This window comes from Salmo salar, chromosome 07 (assembly GCF_965601325.2).
Source record: "Salmo salar chromosome 07, fSalSal1, whole genome shotgun sequence".
Taxonomy (NCBI): Eukaryota; Metazoa; Chordata; class Actinopteri; order Salmoniformes; family Salmonidae; genus Salmo; species Salmo salar.
In genome coordinates, this window is record NC_138297.1 from 21088991 (window position 1) to 21110536 (window position 21546).

Here is a 21546-nt window from a genome sequence, read left to right on the forward strand (position 1 = left end):
ATCCATGAATGGTCCATGTCACTGTCTCGTCCTGACCCATTTTCATATTCAAGCAGTTCCTCTGTACATTATTGATGCACAGTACATTTGCCTTGTTTTGAGTCTAAAATCAATGCGTAAATTCAGTATGAGAAGTTCATTAATGCAACATTTTTGGGGGGATATTTTCTGAGTACAGTTTTATGTATTCACAGTCAGGCAAATTACATTTTTCTTGAGTGAGGAGAGGCAATCTGCTCTTGGCCATTCAACTCCAACTTTAATTTGGGTTCCAAAAGATATATTTTGGAGACATTGCTAGGCTAATGTATATTTTCGAAGGGGGAAAGGAGAGACTACCGCTGGCTTTACTTTGATGAGGTGTTAATATCTAATATCAAGAGCAGATAAGACCCTTATTAGTCCCCGTATTCTCATTAGAGGGAGGGGCTTATCACACAGAGGGGAAGCCAAAAGCTAAGGAAGTAATATGACTGGCTTTGACTTTGCTGCATGTCCTGAAGCTTTTGGTTGAGGTCTTAACTTAATTTTGAGACTTCGATAGGGGGGAAACTTGTGAGACGAGTCACATTGACACTGTTTAAAATACCTAATTCATGTCCCAACTTAACTGGCATCCAAATTCTCAATTAGAATACATTTTAAGTATCCCTCGTTAAAGACAATAGAGAACTCAGAATTTGTTTTTAAGGAATGTTGTGGTGTGAAGTATTTGTTGGTTTAATAATATATGCCATTTACCAGACACTTTTATCCAAAGTGAGTCATGAGCGCATACATTTTATGTATGGGTGATTCTGGGATTCAAACCCACTATCCTGGTGTTGCAAGTACCATGCTCTACCAACTGAACTACAGAGAAATATCAGCACAGATACTTAATTTCAATCTCCGAGAAAATGGATGTGGAGGATTATTGCAATATTTTCTTGATGTCCTCAATGCATACCAAAGAAGAACGGTGACAGTTAAAAAAAATCAGGAAGTTGGAAAGATCCTAAAATATTAATGTCCTCTTTACACATAACAGTTTAAATTTGTAAACACTCAATATTTTATGTTAACTCAATCTCATGTAAAATGTATGAAGAAGTGACACAAACATGCACAATGTGGATCTGGGAAAGTATTACTCAAGGCCAAGGCTAGAAATAGACTGTACATCATTTGGTGTCCGTTTTAAGTCATCAGAAAAATAAACGTTATGGACATATTTCCAAAGTGGTCGCACCTTTAGCAAAGTTTGCAGCTGCACAAAGTTAAAAATGTGCTAATCATTTTTTAAACTGCACCTTTTCCTCAAATGTTTGGCATTTGGCATTTTTTTGCATCTTTCATTTCCTTTTGAAACTAACAGGTATGAGTGAATACATCAGGTAGAGGTTTGATGGGTGGAAACACTTGGTGCCCGCACGTAAACGCACACACGCCGACACAAAAACACATGACATACGTGTACATTTTAAAATGACAATACACCATTCACCAGTCATTCACTTATAAATCCCCTTATTTGGACTAACAAAAAGCACAAAGTAAGCACACTGGTAGAACACCACCAATCAATGCATTAAGACGAAGAAGAATGAGCCTGCAGCTCGATAAATGTTGAGCCATTGATAGACGGATTGAGTCAATATGCAAACATTCGCCCTAAACAAGAAAATACATTGGGCGCCAAAACTATATGCCCCATCGATTTCTGTTCGGGGTAAATGTACATTCTTCTGCATTTAGACATATAATTCCCTCTCCAGCAAAGTCATTAGACGGGCAAATGTTTAATTAAGCAGTCACTGTGGTGTAATCTCAATAATACAGAATCTGAATGTGGGCCAAGCTGGCACACTCCTGCCTACCCCTTCCCTTTCGTGGGAAAAGTCTGTTTCTAAAACAGCTACTTCACCACCTCCACACTGAATATCCGACATGAACTGTGCAGCGTTGGCCAGAACAGATCTTAAATCCACACAATTCCCAGCATGGTCCGTTAATTAAAAGCCCACTTCGAAAATCTTCAGCAGATTCAGCCAGGTGTTCACAGCTGACCTATTTTTCCGCCAAAGGAAAACAGTTTTTAGGGGCAAGGATCGAGACAGATGTGTCTGAAAAACTGTCAAGCTCTTTTTCACCCCTCCATGCCTCCATGCACAAGGATTCATTATGTCTGGTCTTTGTGGATCATTTGGCTTTCCAAACTGTCCTCAGCTGGACCTGCTGTGGAATTATTCCCCTAAACTGTCTGTCAGTTAGCAGAAGACGGCTTGTCACACATAATAGGGGTGTCATGACTGCCAGCGGAGGACAAGCGCAAATAAATGGAGGCTGTTGCTCGTCTCAAAGTTAAGTGCATGACGGTGTCATTTCAAATTACAGTGATCTTTCTTCATTCATATTCAAAGTGAGGTCCATTATTTCTGAAGCCAATAACAGCACATTCAATAGACACATGTGTGCAAGTTCTATGCTGTACTACTGTTCAACTTAGTGAGAGCATGTGAGAGCTTTAAAATATATTTAGTGCAATTTTCTTTCAGAGGCAGGACAGGCGTCAAATCCATGGTAAACTCACATATCCCGTATTTCACAATGCTCCATATGATCAACATCTGAGTAGATTCTACCTTTCCCTTAATACTTCCCTTCATATTCACCTCTCAGAATGATTAAACAAGTCAGAAATTCCTTTAGTTCCAAGTTCAAATAAGTGACAAAAACATTTAAGCAGTACGCTAATAATGATTGAATTCAGAGTTGGCTGTTTGTTCTTTATCATTGTGTTCGTTAATTGACGCAGGCAGTATCGGCAATGTAAATCAGAATGAGAATCAGAAGACAAAGCCGAGTATTAGAAAGATAACACTGGAAATCATTTGTCAGTTCACAATGCAACGGGTAAAATAATGCTTGGCCATATCTAAATGAGGAAACAGTAGTCCTATAGCAGACAAAGGCAATTCAAATGGAAACTGGAAACTGTTGAGAATATTTGGGCGAGCTATTCAAAAAAGTTGATTCTGCAGCAGAAGATAATGAACTTAACAGTTTTCTGAGAGAACGAGGCAAAATCAGTTTAAGTTTCTGTCAGGGTTGGCAGTTGGTGATGGGGGGGTGATGGGACACAGTGGTAGGCATGGCAATCCTATTATTGGTGTTTCTGAAGTAGGCCTCAACAGATAGAATTATCATGGATGATTCAACTTATTTGTTAATTACGGTATTCAAATAAATGGGACCATGGCAGCAAGTGTGTGAGCAAGACAAAGGAGCTGATCGTGGACTATAGGAAAAGGAGGGCCGAACAGGCCCCCATTAACATCTACGGGGCTGAAGTGGATCGGATCGAGAGTTTCAAGTTCCTTGGTTTCCACATTACCAACCAACTATCATGGTCAAAACAAACCAAGACAGTTGTGAAGAGGGCATGGCAACACCTTTTCCCCCTCAGGAGCCTGACTGAAAAGATTTGGCATGGGTCCCCAGATCCTCAAAAAGTTCTACAGCTGCACCATCGAGAGCATCCATACTGCTCGGCATCTGACCGTATGTCGTTACAGAGGGTAGAGTGCGTTCGGCCCAGTACATCACTGGGGCCAAGCTTTCTGACATCCAGGACCTATAAACTAGGCGGTGTCAGAGGAAGGCCCAAAAAATATTCAAAGACTCCAGTCACCCAAGTCATAGACTGTTCTCTCTGCTACCGCAAGGCAAGCAGTACCGGAGCGCCAAGTTTAGGACCAAAAGGCTCCTTAACAGCTTCTACCCCGAAGCCATAAGACCGCTGAACAATTAATCTATTAACCTGGACTATTTACATTGATCCCCTTGTTTCTACACTGCTGCTATTAACTGTTTATTACCTATAAATAGTCACTTTACAAATTCCCTCAACAAACCTGTATCCCCACACAATGACTCAGTACCGGTACCCCCTGTATATAGACTCGTTATTGTAATCTAATTTCTTGTGTTACTTTTTGATACATTTAAAAAAATAATAATACTTTCGTTTATTTAGTAAATATTTTCTTAACTTTATTTCTTGAACTGCATAGTTGGTTAAGGGCTTGTAAGTAAGCATTTCACAGTAAGGTCTACACCTGTATTCGTTGCACATGACAAATAACATTTGACTTGATTTGAAGTGACCTAAAAAAAAAGTTCAGTGTGGAGAGGCTGTGGCTTCAGATGAGCAACAGTCATAACACCTTGGCGTTCTCCAACCCTCTCCTACTCACATATCCGGCATAATCCCAATGTTCACTGGAGTCATAGATACTGCTTATCAGTCATTTGGAATTTTGAGCAGCAAACATTTAAGTCATTTTCCGATCCCTGGCTTGCTCGCTTGTCAGGGTGATGTTCCAGCTTCGAACACTGCATAGGAATGAAGCATGTGGCAGGCATTGAGGTATTTTGAATATGAAGGCAGGCTTACATTTGCTATGTTGTACGGCATAAGCATGGCCTATATTAGTTAGTAAATCTATTGTTTTACTAGTATCACATATATAACTATTTAATCTAATTTTAAACCTATTTCACAAAATCTAAAACTGTTCATGTCTTTGAAAGAACTCTAAGGCATAAAGAAACACAAAAAGCAAACTCTCAAGTTCAATATTTATAGAATGTTTGGTGAGGAGAACATTTTGAACTTAGACATTATCAGCCTTCACTATATTAATCAAAGTCAAAACGCAATCCCGCTTTGATAAGCTGCTGGCAATAATTCTCCCATTGAAGGCGCTTATTTGGGGCTCGCTCAGGTGAAATGAAGAAGAGCTGATTGCGTGGGGTAATCCTACTGATTACATTTTAAATTTAAAACGCATTTCTCATTAGATGATTCTGTGGCAGCTCATGTGGCAGTATGCTGTTATATGCGCACACTGTCGTGTGTTTCTTCAGTGTGAGTTATTCTTCATTTTAACATTTCAAAATCATCAGCGTTAACGTGGATAATGTCTATCACTATACTGTTTTCCCAGATAGATGAGCATGCACTGATATCTAGGTTTCAGTTCCTATCAGTGACATCTCTAGTGACATCTCTAGTTAACACAACCTGATAATCAGCTTATGTCACCATATTTCATATTTCTTATGTTACCTCTTTTCATTATAGTGGCTGAAAACTTTCTACAATGACTTTCTCTTCCTGGTAATATAATATCTAATATTTTGCATGCAGTCATATCATGGCTGACAATGATAGGTCCATCCCAGCCCTCATTAGGCATCTGTTTGTGTGTTAGCCTGGCAGCTTCCCTCTGAACGGCTTGTCAATGTTTAATGAAACACTCATCATCGTTTAATGAAACACTCATCGTCGACTGTAGGAGGAGTTCAGCTTTCTTAGCCTGCCCCCTGTACTGTGAGCTGAATTACCAATGATCAAGACTCAGTTAGCTTTGAAGCGGATTTCTCCTCTAGTAAAACCACTCAGATGAATGTTCAATGGCCATGATGTACTGGAATGATTGTGGCATATGTTTCCATAGAAATGTATCATGAACGGTTGGTATACATTATAGACATTTTGAGAATAGAACTAAGTGTATGATAATCTGTTATACTAATGAATTAATCAATCCACATCTGAAGACTAATGGATGTTTCTTTTACATATGGGGTAAGCATGACCTATTACTCATTTCAACGGTAGAAATTATGCAGTTGGTTCTATTGTGTCAGAATATTTGATTTGTTTATTAAAATGTGCCAGTCAATTGACAGTAGGGGGTGTACGAAGTAACACTTCGTTCTTAGATGGATTTGTGAGCAGTACATCGCCAGCTGCTCGGAAATGATCTGAACCAAGCCGTGTGGCAATGGAATCAATGAGTAATCGCCTTTCAATCATTCTAAAATGCATGAGTTCCAGCACAAATGTAATCCACATTGTGTTGTGTGTTGGGTAGCACTTTTCCCACACAGTGTGTTAATGTCTACAGTGGAAGCCTTTGACAGTAGTGGACTTAGTGGGGGATGTGTAAATTGACAGGTTATTAGGCCATGTCCTGTTAAAGTGACACTAGTCTTCCCTGGGCTGGTTGGCCTCCGTGTTGACGGAAGCAGTAGCTCAAAGCCTTCAGATGCTTGTCCTCTCCCAGAGAGAAAAGGAAAGAGCTTTCAAAGCAGAGAGGGGGAAGGACACTTAGCTGTTGCACTCCTTGAAACTGGCCCCCTCTTTCCCTTTCTATCTCCCAGACGTATCACATTCTGCATCTTCCTTGAAAGCGACACAATGGGGATTTGTTTCGTCATCACTCACAACTCTATCAATAACATATACATACGCTGAGAGCAATGAGAAAGACCAATGGCGGGACACCAAGAAAGACATTAAGTATTTTTCTATAAAACATAAATCAAAAACAGGGGGCTTCTGGATTATTGTATGCCAAGGAGAACTACTATTGTAAGTGCTCTCATTTAAAGGACACTAACTGATAGGAGTGTGATTTATACGGGGGGCATGTTGCATATTAGGACTTGTTGGGGAAAGTTACTTACATTTGGGAAGAAATATATCTGGTAAAAAGACACTCAATGTATCACTATTTCCTCAAGTACTATGCATGGGAAATATAAATTAATTCAATATTAATAGTAATCAAGGATCAATTTATAATACAATTGCTTCATGATTAAATCAATGCTATCAATTGCTTCATGATTAAATGTGATTATTGTCATTTGTACATTTGTATATACACCTTATCCCTCTAAACCATTGTCATTCAGTTTATTAACTATTCTGTTTTGTTATCAGATATGGCCACAAATTCAAGACACCAGAGATAGTTGCATGTGTCATGTAACATCTTTCAAATAGGCCTCTCTTTTAAAAGCTCATTACTTAATGCATTCAAATGACTATGGACTCAATACATACACATCAGAATCTGACACTGTTTGGTGCAAACTTTAGTCTTGGGCTCCAATTTCACATAGAATTTTCACAGGGGGCTGTTTGGCCCGACGCATGCAAAACTGTAATTCCATCTTAGTTTCGTTGTGTTGTTGCTAATGACATTTCGTAGGGTAGAAAAAGCAGGAGGACCACTGTAATAAATATATATAAAAAGAGAAAATGCCCATATTTCATCATAATGTTCCTTTGATGTGAAGTCAAAATAAGCCTATTTGCTACAATGTGTCAACAACAGTGGGTGAGCGTAGTGAAAAAATTGGCTGCGGAGAGGTCATTCGTCAGAAGCGGATTGGTGGGAGCAAGCGCGGTCGGCAAAAATGTAGATGCAGACAGATTTCAGGGAGCGAAATTGATCAAAACGAGGCTATGGGATTGGGGCGTGTGCATGTGCCCACACCAGAGTGTGATTGTGTGTGGGTAGGGGGTTGAATGAATGAATAAGTATCCAAATCATTATGCCCTATCATTAAATACAAATTCAGAGGCTGATTATGTTGTGCTTTTCCTGTCACGCTGCATAAATAGTGTAGGGGAAAATTCTGGCGAAGGGGACCATTATGAGGGCACTGGACTGTGGTGTTGTGAAATGAGATGGAACAGAAAGACTTACATTAGATTATATAGTCATACAGATAACAGAGGAAAATGTATGGAAAACTGCAGGAAATCACCTGATATATTGTTCAAATATTCACTGAACAGAAATATAAACGTAACATGTAAAGTGTTGGAATAAAATAAATAAAAGATACAAGAAATCTTCCAGAAGCACAAAAAGCTGATTTCTCTCAAATGTAGTGCACAAATGTGTTTACATCCTTGTTAGTGAGCATTTATCCTTTGCTAAAATAATCCATCAACCTAACACGTGGCATATCAAGAAACTGATTAAACAGCATGATCATTACAAAGGTGCACCTTGTGCTGGGGAAAATATAAAAGCTGAGACCAGCCACCCAAACAGCTGATGAAACTGTGGGTTTGCACAACCAAAGAATTTCTGCAGAAACTGTCAGAAACCATCTCAGGGAAGCTCATTTGGGTGCTCGTCATCCTCACCTTGACCTGACTGCAGTTTGGCGTCGTAACCGACTTCAGTGGACAAATGTTCAGCTTCGATGGCCACTGGCTTCGATGTTGCCACTTTAAGAGCTCTGTTGCACAGCTACACCTAAACGATGCTTTAAACTCCAGTTGTCAACTGAAGTAGTAGGGAAATAAACGTGGTAGTAATGTAAAACTGGGATCCCCCACTTTTTTAACAAAGGCCAAAACAACTTTCAAAAGTGTTTTCCTGCGATTGCATTAATAGCTGTACATTGACTGCTTGTCAGAGTACATGTTTCCTTCCTATGGCTCTCGCAACTTGAATGCGCCTCAAGAGGAAGAGTTTTCTCAGATAGAACACACAAGCTGACTAGGTAAATAAGTAAACTATTCTACTATGAGGTTGTCTCATTTTGTTTTAATAACAACATTAATTGTCAAAAATAGTATCGCTGGAAAGTTACATCCGGAGTGATAAAGTATAGGCTTTGAATGACTTTGCCAGCAGCTGGAGTAGGCTTCACACCGCTGTCTGAGTTGAGTGCTGCTGTGGTGCGCATTATAGACTATTTAACAGTAATGGAATGTCACGTCCTGACCATAGTAAGTGGTTATTTTCTATGGTAGAGTAGGTCAGGGCGTGACAGGGGGTGTTTGTCTATGTTTTGTATTTCTATGTTCAGTTTCTAGTTTTGTATTTCTATGTTGGTTTTGTTTGGTATCATCTCCAATTAGAGGCAGCTGGTCGTTGTTGTCTCTAATTGGAGGTCATATTTAAGTTGATGTTTGTCCCACCTGTTTTTGTGGGTGATTATTTGTGAGTAGTGTTTGTTTCTCCTCTGCGTCACGGTTTGTTATTTTGTAGATTTCAGTTATTTGATGTATTGCATAGTTTTCACGGATTAAATAAATATGTGGAACAAAACACACGCTGCACTTTGGTCAGATCCTTTCTATAGCCGTGACATGGAAAAATTACCCAATTTTCATATTTGAGTAAAAGTAAAGAAACCTTAATAGAAAATGACTCCAATAAAAGTGAAAGTCATCCAGTAAAATACTACTTGAGTAAAAGTCTAAAAGTATTTGGTTTTAAATATACTTAAGTATCAAAAGTAAATGTAATTGCTAAAATATACTTAAATATCAAAAGTCGAAGTGAAAGTATAAATCATTTCACATTCCTTCTGGCAAACCAGAAGGAATAATTGTCTTATTTGTATTTTTTATTTACAGATAGCCAGGGGCACAGGCCAACACTCACACACTCACACACACAATTTAATTTCAGAGGCAGTAGGGATGACCAGGGATGTTTTCTTGAGAAGTGCTTGAATTGGACCATTTTCCTGTCCTGCTAAGCATAAAAAAATTTAACAAATACTTTTGGGTGTCAGGGAAAATGTATGTAGTAAAAAGTATGTTATTTTCTTTAGGAATGTAGTGGAGTAAAAGTAAACGTTGTCAAAAATATAAATAGTAAAGTACAGATACCCAAAAAACGACTTAAGTAGTACTTTAAAGTATTTTTACTTAAGTACTTTACACCACTGCCACCACTGCCATTTAATTCCATTCATCTGAACATCGGAGTGTCATCAACAATCATGCATGTCAGGTCAGTCTACACGGCATAACAGAGAAAATGTAATATCTGAGAATACATTCTGTCTGTATTAGGCTATGTCATCTCCAAACCACCTGACCTGGATTCACTTGGTCAGTCTATGCCATGGTTCTTAATGTTTTGTATACTCAGTGTATATACACTGAACAAAAATATAAATGCAACATGTAAAGTGTTGGTCCCATGTTTTATGAGCCGTAACAAAGAAATCCCAGAAATTTCTCTCAAATTTTGTGCACAAATGTGTTTACATCCCTGTTAGTGAGCATTTTCCAAGTTAATCCATCCACACTTGAGGACTGTCTCATTCAAACATGCCATAGTTAATACTGTACTGCATACAGGTCTGCTGTCAAATAAAAACCTAGGGAACTATCACACAACACCTTGTTATTTGTGCTCGCTCCCCTTAGGTCATTGTTGAAGTTACATCAGGAGTTCACTAACAGACAGTACTTTTGACACAGACAACTTCATTGTTTAGTTCATATTGCAGATATATTTGGTTACTCATTGTCTATGTGTCATAGAATGTACCTGTAGGTCATTGACATGTCTGTCAATATGTTGTCAAAATGAATAGGATGAGTCTCAATGTTAACTCATAAGCCAGTGAGTAAAATGAGACATTCTGGATTTCTCAAGAGTAAGGCCTCACATATAATTGTCAATTTAAAGACTAAGGAAATCAAATGTGTGTCGAACTCTGCAACAAAAATAATGAATTCGGCTGGCAGGCAACCATATCTAATGAGTGTTACTTTATCATAGTTTGAAAATGGAATGGCATTTTCAATACAATGGGATTTTTCTTCATACAAATTACAATTTGCCTTCTTGCTCATTTTGCAGTATAAATAGTAACCTATGATATTATCCGTCAGCCAGATAACATTCTCATTTGAATACGATTCAGTGTTTCAGTGTAATATTAGACTTTTGGAAAAGACAAGTCCGTACAATAAGAAGTCTTATATTATCTACAATTTACCCACAATGCCGCTGTCTTCTTCATGTCTGTCTTCATCTACCAAACTATGTTAGCAGGATAAACTCAATCAAACCCGCATTGCAGTATTTGCACAGTAGCTCATTTTCCTTAGTAATGGTTTTCATGACTGTAACAACATACAACCATGTAACCACTCCCCTCACAGGAAGACACTTCCAGTTTTCACAATCAGACAGGTGTGTGCACATGTGGATAAATAAGACATTGCATTCATGTGGCAAGTTAAATGTAGTCTGTTGTGTATGTCAGTACTGTATTGTAGCTATCTTGGTATTGCGACAGTGTGCTGTTTTACATTCATGTCACTTTTGTGTTGTCAGAATGAGTTGTCACATCCCAGTAAACATAGCGAGTTGCACTGTGATACAGCGTAGACATGTGTCAATGTCTACACACAATGTCTGTCCTCCTTGTGTACATTCGATAGACAGGCAGCTATTACAGAATCAAACCCACAGTCCTTTATATCAACTGTAGACTGATAGAGCAACATTCCAAAACCAATCTTGAGTTATAAAGCATGGAGGCTTACCTTGAGGTTGAAGGTGTGAAAGTCATGGAACATTCTCTCTCCTGAGACCTGTGTGACAATGAAGAGGATGAGATGTCTGTCATGATTAAGGAAGCCCGCAATTACAGAGAAGCCCAAGCGACAGTGATTGATCAACAAGGAACTCCCCTTAATGAAGACTAAAGCACCCGAGCGCTCCAGAGACCAAATTGGAAAATGTAACTAGAACTACAGTACACAGTGCCAGATGGTTCACTCAGCTCGTGATAGCATGTTGATAGTGTGTTAGATGTAAGACCATTTTGTATGTTGGTAGCACCTGTGAAGCCAGTTCTCAAGAGATATTCAATCAACAAACTCTGATAAACTTATCAAACCATCAAACCACAACATGAAGTCCAAACCTGAAAAATGCATGGTCATAGTCATGGGAAAACACTGAATAGACAGAGTTCAGGGAAAGTACACCCTTAATATTGTGTCTGAAAGGCTGTGTCTGAAGGGCAAAGGACAAGAATACAATTCCATTCCAAACAGCGACAACAACCTATTCATGGTATCAGTGAGCCCAGGCCAACACTAGCAGGTAGCCTTGAAGATGGACAAAGATAGCAAGAATTGATCGAGTTTGAGTGAGTCTCGTGTTAAAAGACTGTCTGAACCCAAGGGCCACTCAAACATAACCGAATCAGTTTGACTGTCAAATACGGCTTTGTTATCTACCTCATTGTTAATCATTAGAGAGAGAGAGTTAGAGAAAATTCAGGCCCTGGAGGCGGACGCATCAGATGCCACCGATGTGTTAAAATTCAGATATCGATTCAGCTCCGTAATACACTGGAGTGTGACGCTCTCCGACTAACCATAGGGAGGTACACATTTTCTTTTGGTTCTTTTCCCATCAAGTATAAGGATTTGAGTGAGGCCGTTGCAAAAAAAACAGACGGGTCCTTCAAGGGAATGCATCTGATCGGAGCTCCGCAAAACTAAACTGAATAAAACAAAAGACCATCAGTCCTCCTGGGAGAAGACGAAGGAGGGAAAAACATATTTGAGATTTGTGATAATTTATTTCATGTTTCACAGAGCGAGTGAGACTGCCGAATGATGCCTTGGAATTGGGTGGTGCAGTCAATATTTAGCTATATGGACACTGTTGTTGGCACTCACTTCCTGGGCCACGAACTCAAGTGGAGATGCTATTTCACTTTTGGAGAAATCAAATAGTTTGAGTGTGGGAAGCAATGAGCTTCCACAGGGTTACGTCAGTTTGGAATGGTAAGCAATGAGCTTCCACAGGGTTACGTCAGTTTGGAATGGTAAGCAATGAGCTTCCACAGGGTTACGTCAGTTTGGAATGGTAAGCAATCAGCTTCCACAGGGTTACGTCAGTTTGGAATGGTAAGCAATGAGCTTCCACAGGGTTACGTCAGTTTGGAATGGTAAGCAATGAGCTTCCACAGGGTTACGTCAGTTTGGAATGGTAAGCAATGAGCTTCCACAGGGTTACGTCAGTTTGGAATGGTAAGCAATGAGCTTCCACAGGGTTACGTCAGTTTGGAATGGTAAGCAATGAGCTTCCACAGGGTTACGTCAGTTTGGAATGGTAAGCAATGAGCTTCCACAGGGTTACATCAGTTTGGAATGGTAAGCAATCAGCTTCCACAGGGTTACGTCAGTTTGGAATGGTAAGCAATGAGCTTCCACAGGGTTACGTCAGTTTGGAATGGTAAGCAATGAGCTTCCACAGGGTTACGTCAGTTTGGAATGGTAAGCAATGAGCTTCCACAGGGTTACGTCAGTTTGGAATGGTAAGCAATCAGCTTCCACAGGGTTACGTCAGTTTGGAATGGTAAGCAATGAGCTTCCACAGGGTTACGTCAGTTTGGAATGGTAAGCAATGAACTTCCACAGGGTTACGTCAGTTTGGAATGGTAGGCAATTACAGTGATGAATATGAAGTGTAAACGCTGGATGCTTGACTGATGACTTCTACCTCAAATGTATACTGTTTAATACTGTACATGTACTGATGATAATGTAAATACTGTAAACGTGTACACAATTCATCATACGAATCACCTTGCTTAGTTTTACAGCAGCATTGTCCAATGAGATCACATTTGTAAGACTTTTTTACTTGTGCGCTCACCTATAGCAGCTTTGCAGAATCTCAAACATCCTTTCACTGGCAGACATTAACTGAGCTGCTACCCTCCATTCAATAGAAAGTAATTACTCATATAAGGCGTTTACTCCATCGACTCCTCTCTTTTGCCAGGTGCAGAATCCTAAAACTTCCATATCTGAAAAAGCACAGTGGTGGTGTGTGCTGCACGTTACTATACTGTACCAGACTAAGCTGCCCTGTTTGAACGTGATGCCCTCCAATGCAATCTCCCTCCCCGTCAAAACATCAAGATTACAGGGCTTAAGGTAATGGAAGTGGGAGAATCAAAAATCCGGTAGGGAAGTACACAGAGTTGTCTCTGTGAGCACACGCTGTATGGGATATGTTAGCTTTACTTTATCATTTATACTAATGGTACTATTTATTTACTTCTGGGTTCTATTCCTGTGTCCACACTAGCATACTACATAGAGAGAACCAATGTATTGGGCAGCATTCTACATTGTATGCTAGTTTGGACATAGAAAAAAATGATGTCTTTGATCGATGGGAATCCTCCATCCTTTTTATGTCATTCTTTAGCCTCCACACCTGCAACTATTTTTCAGCCTTCCGCTGTCATCATATTGTACTGTACCAAGGACCTTTAACCTTATCTCCATAGCACCTCGCCACTAAACTTAACTTCACCCAATTTGCCCTTATTCAGTTGTTGGTCTCCATAGAAACTGTCCCATCAAGTCCATTCAATTCGGAGTGGCAGGGAGAGAAGGACTCTTGTCTGATAAGTGTTCTCAAAGTGGTCTCATTTTAATCGATTCTGAGAATGGCCTAGCATAATTACAGTTAATTAGATAACTACTGAGGTACTTTTGCTCGAGAACAGGATGATGATACCCTGATGTAAGCCTGTGGCTAGAGTTTCGAGAGGTAAAATGAACTTCTTCAACTTTAAGTTGAACTTCATATAGACTAGATAATAGGCATACTGACCTATTCTTGTCAGGTTCAAATAGAGTTGTTTAGCCTTTCAGATATGACTCGATGTTTGTATCACCATGCCTCTTTATTTGAAGTAGAAATGAAGAGGTAAATTAAATGTCACATCACACTTAAGCTTTAGTAAACTCATTTGAAATGTGTTGGCATACAAAGGGCCTAATTCAATACAAACACGTGGACATACCGATACCAAACACCAGTACCGGTATGTGACAAAAAATTACATTTATATGCCGATTACTTAATCAGTGTTATACTGGGAAAACATAACTGATTGCATTGGTATTAGTGCAACAGCACTGATTGCCTTCTGGTAGTGTAATGGAAATGTTATATTTGATATAACCCCAAAACCTGATCATTTTTTACTGAGAAACGAAAACTGGAAAAAACAGTAAATCCTAGTGGCCAGTCTTTTCTGACACCTCTCTGTATAATCTTCAGCTGCTGGGAAAGGCTGCCTGGGCTCAAGGCACTAAATTGTCAGCACCCTTCAATCAGCTTGATTCTGTTATATGTCTGCTTATTTGGAGTGTGTGACAATGCACACACACACACACACACACACACACACACACACACACACACACACACACACACACACACACACACACACACACACACACACACACACACAGAGTTTTTGTTGCGTTACAGATTTTGAAAGTGGCTTTTTGTGGCCAGTCAGCATTTATACAGCCCGAGGTGTTGTGCATCAGATGTAGGAGTTATCTTGAAAGAAGTCAATATACTGTAAGCAACAGCTGAATGTGATAATTGCTTCAGGTTGCAAAGGGAGTCTCGGATGTTCTACTCATTACACTGTAATTCAGCCATCACTCTTTTGTTGTAAGCCAGAGCCATTGTTGTACAATCAGTCTACTGAATTCGCCATCTGGTAGTTTGCTTGTTTGCTCATCTTTGAGAAATGTTTGACACATTTTGCACGCACACGTTTCTTTGGTGGTGTCATTAAGTAGTCAATAGGTAACAATGTCTCCGAATGGTGCAGTCCTTCAATCTCTGTTTCCGCCCACAGTTCGTAAACAGCTGGGCGGCCGCTGGCAAATGTCTATGCCAATACTTTGTTTACAAAACATAAATCTTAGTATAGGGCCTCAGTTTGGCCAATGGAGTGCACCTGTATGTAAACTTATAAAATTAACCTACAATATTTTACAGTGTAAACATGATTTGTCCCTTTGGAATGATGACAATAGTGATGTTGATCATGAATGATCATGAATGATGATGATTATTATTATGATGATGATGATGCTTGATTGGTCCTTAAAATGACACTATATCAGGGATCATCCATTAGATTCAGCCGCGGGCCAATTTTTTCTTGAGCGGATGGTCAGACGGCCAGAACGTAGATGGCCAGAACGTATTGACTACAAGAAGTCCAAACAGATATAATGTTTGACTAAAACATAATCATATCAAGCCTTGCTTATATTTGTATACGATCACCTGTCTCTATTATGCGTGGGAATACTTTGGAACAGATTTCTTCAATTAAAATCACTTGGAGCTGATTTCCTGGTGTTTCTACAGTCTATTACGCCCAGCATAATACATTTTTTGCTCAGAAAACTTGGCGGGCCGCCAGTTGGGGAATCCTGCATTATATCATAGGTTGCATCCATAGGGTTTACAACAGACTGGGAGTCACAAAATCAAACACGCCTACAAATACGTGCACTGTGAGGTTTTCTGCTCTGCATCAGCAAATCTGAGACTACGGTGTATGCATACAGTTTTGGAAGGCACATAATGCAACAACAACAACAAAAACGTCACTACCGACTGCTTTATCTCACACCGCACAGCAAAGCGTATCTCCTTGAGTCCCGGCCTGACAATGATGCATCGTCCAAATCGTTCCTATTGATCCCCACCATTATAAACTATAATTCCACTTAATTAGTTGCCTTCACGGTCAACAAGATGGATTTGAAGCCTGAGAGTGTTGTCAACTTTAAGTGTAATTACTCACTACTGAATAATAATGGAGCCTATTTAGTTTAGTTTAAAACGATGACCCCCCCGCTCTTTGTACCTTCTCAAATTTAGAGAGTGCCTGAATCCCCAGCTAAATTCAACGATTTTATGTTAACAGTAGAATGGGTCCATGGAGCATCAGGAGATGAAAAAAGGAACATTTTGCTGGCGGAGCTGCTTGCCTCAGCACCTAGGGGCAGCACATTTTAAATGCTCTGCTTTCACCCGGAATGGCCCACAAGAGGGATGCCAGGGGGTCCTTTGATGCAGGGAACCTGGGGATTTTGTGGCCATTCATCACGTTAATGAGTCACTTCATTGATTTACCGCCAAAACAGGAGTTTGTTCAGAAGTTCCACCCTGCTATCATAATTTCTTTTTTGAATGTTGGCTGAAGCTAGCGATTTGTCCTAACAACAACTAATGCTTGGGGAGTTGATACAGTGACATACAGGCTTGTGGTTTATGAGAATATGTTTATGATAATATTGAGCAATTCTCAATCTTGGTTTCCGCCCAAGGTGAGCCTTGGAAGATTACTACAGCAAAAAAATAAAAGTATTGAAGCTTACATTTGGCAAACCAACCATAGTTTACAAAAACAAATAAAAGGAGCAGAAACAGAGGTTGGGGACATTGCTTTAGCTGTCTGTCTTATTGTATTGTTTGTAATATAAGTGTTTTTAGGACCCATGTTGGGTTGCCTTGTGTCAGACCACTGAGAAGTAGGAGAGATTAAAATGGAGGCAGGATATTGGAGCGCGGAATACATTTTACCGGGGAATCCAAATCTGTGATATTACCATTTTGGGGGTGAGCGGATTTAAAGGAAGATGGACTGATAAATCTTGGGCCAGGTGAAATAGATGAATCCAAAAGTTATTTACCCATTTTAATTGGAAATGTCTGTCACACTGAAGTGGCCTCGCTACCAAGCCAACTCTGGGTAAAGTCATGATCCTTCTACCTTGATCAGCGGCAGGTATTTTATGGAGGGTGATATGCTACATGTCAGCCACATCTTTAGATTTATTCAGGCAATATGTTCTGACGTTCAAGAGATCAAGTGTGTTGTGTAATATTTGACTGAGGTCAGCTTGTTAGTCCTATTGCGTATGCTGCATATGCACTTTCAACAAGACCATGATGAACCCTTTCTATCACAGTATAGCACTGGGTTACTTTGCATCTTAATGAGTTCATTGGACAATGAGGAAGTTGAGGCAGTTAGAAGTCAACAGGTTCACTAATCAAGTCATTTTCAAGTAGAGCAGCTATTGTTTGATGCAATTATAAAATAATTATTTGGTGGGTGCTTTTATTTGTCCTACTTTAAGCATGTGTGAATTGGAAATGTTATTTTTTGCATATCCCAGCTCCCTCTGAGACACCCTCGGGAGTGGGGTCAGAGCCAGGCATCAGCCATTATCAACGGCGACCCTGGAGCAATTAGGTTTAAGTACCTTGCTCAAGGGCACATCAACATATTTTTCACCTTGTCGGCTCGGGGATTTGAACTACCGACATGTCGGTTACTTGCCAAACACTTTGAGGTGGTTTACACATAGTAAGTCATACTCAAGGTAATATAAAAGATAAACTAGGTGGTTATTAATTAAGTTGGTTGATCATTAGTTAGAATCAGTTTAGTCCTTAGAAAGGAAATTTAGAGACTTCAACTGAATCTGTCATTAAACTCAATGCATAAGGTGATGCCAGTTGCTAATGACATGTTCAACTGGTCTAGGCTGTTAATTCTAGACTGAACTGAACAGACTAAGACCCCTAGGCCCCTTGAGCCAACCCCTAGGCTCATCTCCTCAGACACTTTAATCCCCTGTGGGTGTCAGGGGCCTTGTCAATCTCCCACTCCCTCTCTTCCCCACTCCCCGACTCCCATCCCTGGGCTATCACACTCACTGTCCTGCCTGTCTGGGGCTCTGAGTGACACGCTGGCGAGGCGTTGGCTGGATGTGCTCCGCCTGGAGCCGGTCCAACAACTACGCCGGACACTCTGGACCCTGATGATGTCATGTTGGGACAGCCGTGGCTGTTTCGGAGCCTGGGAGTGTGGGAGATGAGTCGGCGGACTGTTGAGGGACTGTGTGTGTGTGTGTGTGTGTGTGTGTGTGTGTGTGTGTGTGTGTGTGTGTGTGTGTGTGTGTGTGTGTGTGTGTGTGTGTGTGTGTGTGTGTGTGTGTGTGTGTGCAGCTACTAAAATGAGATCCAGACACAGATTTGGGGATAATGTCAAACAGACTTGCTTTTACAAGCTGTGATTTTTGCAAACAAAATACAGATACATTCTTGGAGTTACTCGATTAGATTGGAAGTGCCAAAAATAGAAGTGCTCTATATTATAAAAGTATTCAATCAATAAATTGAAAGCCCTTCAAAATAAAATAAACAAGTGCCAGACAAAATAGAGTTAACACTCATCCTGGAGGGGATGGCCGCCGTTTAACGGGCTCCTGAACAATTGTGCTACTTGTTTTACCTTGTTTTACTTTTTGCACTGTTTTTGAAAATTTTTGTACTTAATGTTTCATCCATCATTTCCTATGACCTCAGAACAGCGATAACTCACCTCGAACTGGACAAGGATTTTTCTTCTTTAATGAGTCGGACGCGAGAGGGGGGGGGGGGGGGGGGTTGGGGGAATCAACTACCTCTCCCTCAACGTGAGCAAGACAAAAGAGCTAATCGTGGACTACAAGGCAAGGAGGACTGAGCACGCTCCCATTCACATCGACGGGGCTGTAGTGGAGCGAGTCGAGAGCTTCAAATTCCTTGGTGTCCACATCACCACCACAAACCAAAGTATGGCACTAACACCGCACTCAACGAACTGTATAAGGCCATAAGCAAACAAAAAAATGCTCATCCTGAGGCGGCACTCCTAGTGGCCGGGGACTTTAATGCAGGAAATTGAAATCCGTTTTGCCTAATTTCTGCCAGATGTGCAACTAGAGATAAAAAACTCTTGTCACATTTACTCCACACACAGAGACACATACAAAGCTCTCCCTCACCCTCCATTTGGCAACTCTGACCTTAACTCTATCCTCCTCATTCCTGCTTATAAGCAAAAACTCAAACAGGAAGTACCATTGTCTGTTGAAGCGGATGCTAAGCCACAGGACTGTGTCACTAGCGCAGACTGGAATATGTTCCGGGACTCATCCGATGGCATTGAGGAGTATACCACATAAATCACTGGCTTCATTAATAAGTGCATCAACGACGTCGTCCCCACAGTTAACGTACGTACATATCCCAACCAGAAGCCATGGATTACAGGCAACATCTGCACTGAGCTAAAAGCTAGAGCTGCCGCTTTCAAGGAGTGGGACACTAATCCGGACGCTTATAATAAATCCTGCTATGCCCTCCGACAAACCATGCATGAGAACCGTGCTGTTCCAGATGACTGTGTAGCACACCGTAGCCGACGTGAGTAAGACCTTTAAACAGGTTAACATTCACAAGACTGCAGGGCCAGACAGATTACCAGGACGCGTACTCACAGCATGTGCTGACCAGCTGGCAAGTGTCTTCACTGACATTTTCAAACACTCTTTGACTCAGTCTGTTATACCTACATGTTTCAAGCAGACCACCATAGTCCCTTTGCCAAAAAACGCCAAGGTAACCTGCCTAAAGACTACTGCCCCGTAGCACTCACATCTGTAGCCATGAAATGCTTTGAAAGGATGGTAATGGCTCACATTAAAAGCATCATCCAAGAAACTCTGGACCCACTCCCTTTTTTTGTACCGCTCCAAAAAAAATCGACAATTGACACAATCTCTATTGCACTCCACACTGTCCTTTCCCACCTGGTCAAAAGGAACACTCACGTGAAAATGCTGTTCATTGACTAAAGCTCAGCGTTCAACACCATAGTGCCCTCCAAGCTCATCACTAAACTAAGGGCCCTGGAATTGAACACCTCCCTCTGCAACTGGATCCTAGACTTCCTGATGGGCCGCCCCCAGGTGATGAGGGTAGGCAACAACACATCTGCCACGCTGACCCTCAACACGGGGGCCCCTCAGGGGTGGATGCTTAGTCCCCTCCTGTACTCCCTGTTCACCCACGACTGCATGACCTTGCACGACTCCAACACCATCATTAAGTTTGCAGATGGTGGTAGGCCTGATCACCGATGACGATGAGACAGCCTATAGGGATCAACGTGAGCAAGACAAAAGAGCTAATCGCGGACTACAATGCAAGGAGGACTGCGCATGCTCCCATTCACATCGACGGAGCTGTAGTGGAGCAGGTCGAGAGCTTCAAATTCCTTGGTGTCCACATCACTAAGGACCTGTCATGGTCCAAACACACCAAGACAGAAGAGGGCATAACAATGCCTGTTCCCCCTCAATAGGCAGAAAATATTTGTCATGGGACCTCAGATCCTTAAAAAGTTCTACAGCTCCACCATCGAGAGCATCCTGACTTGTTGCGTCACTGCTTGGTATGGCAACTGCGCTAAGCGCTACAGTACATCACTTGGGCTGAGCTTCCTGCCATCCAGGACCTCTATACCAGATGCTGTCAGAGGAAGGCCCTAAAAATTGTCAAAGACTCCAGCCACTCAAGTCATAGACTGTTCTCTCTGCTACTGCATGGCAAGAGGTACGGGAGTGCCAAGTCTGGGACCAAAAGGCTCCTTAACAGCTTCTAACCCCAAGCCAGGGTAATCAAATTGCTACCCAGACTATTTGCATTTGACACCCTTATTTTATTATTTAATTACACTCTTGCACAATCTCGATGTACACTCATTGGACTCCATGCACACACACTCATGGTCATACACAGATATTATTTTATTTCTTTATTTTCTATTTTATTATCCCTTTTTCTCCTAAATTTCATGGTATCAAATTGGTAGTTACAGTCTTGTCTCATTGCTGCAACTCCCGTATGGACTCGGGAGAGGCGAAGGTCAAGAAACGTGCGTCCTCCGAAACACACCAATGTTTCAGAGGAAACACCATACACCTGGCGACCGTGTCAGCGTGCATGTACCTGGCCCACCAAAAGAATCACTAGAGAGCGATGGGACAAGGACATCCCTACCGGCCAAACCCTCCCCAAACCCGGACGATGCTGGGCCAATTGTTCACCGCCCCATGGGTCTCCCGGTCACGGCCAGCTGCGACAGAGCCTGGACTCGAACCAGGATCTCTAGTGGTACATTAGACCATTGTGCCACTCAGGAGGCCACACACACATGCATGTTGACGCCAAACACACA

General features: G+C 41.1%; 1 protein-coding gene across 29 annotated transcripts in view; it reads right to left on the reverse strand.

Moving 5' to 3' along the window:
- Positions 1 to 21546, reverse strand: part of LOC106608606 (receptor-type tyrosine-protein phosphatase delta) — a 643701-nt gene that overhangs the window by 337512 nt on the left and 284643 nt on the right. For all 29 annotated transcript variants that reach the window (XM_082977423.1, XM_045721669.2, XM_082977431.1 and 26 more), the window contains one exon: positions 11159 to 11206. The gene's annotated coding sequence lies outside the window, so the exon portion shown is untranslated. The remainder of the gene's footprint in view (positions 1 to 11158; positions 11207 to 21546) is intronic.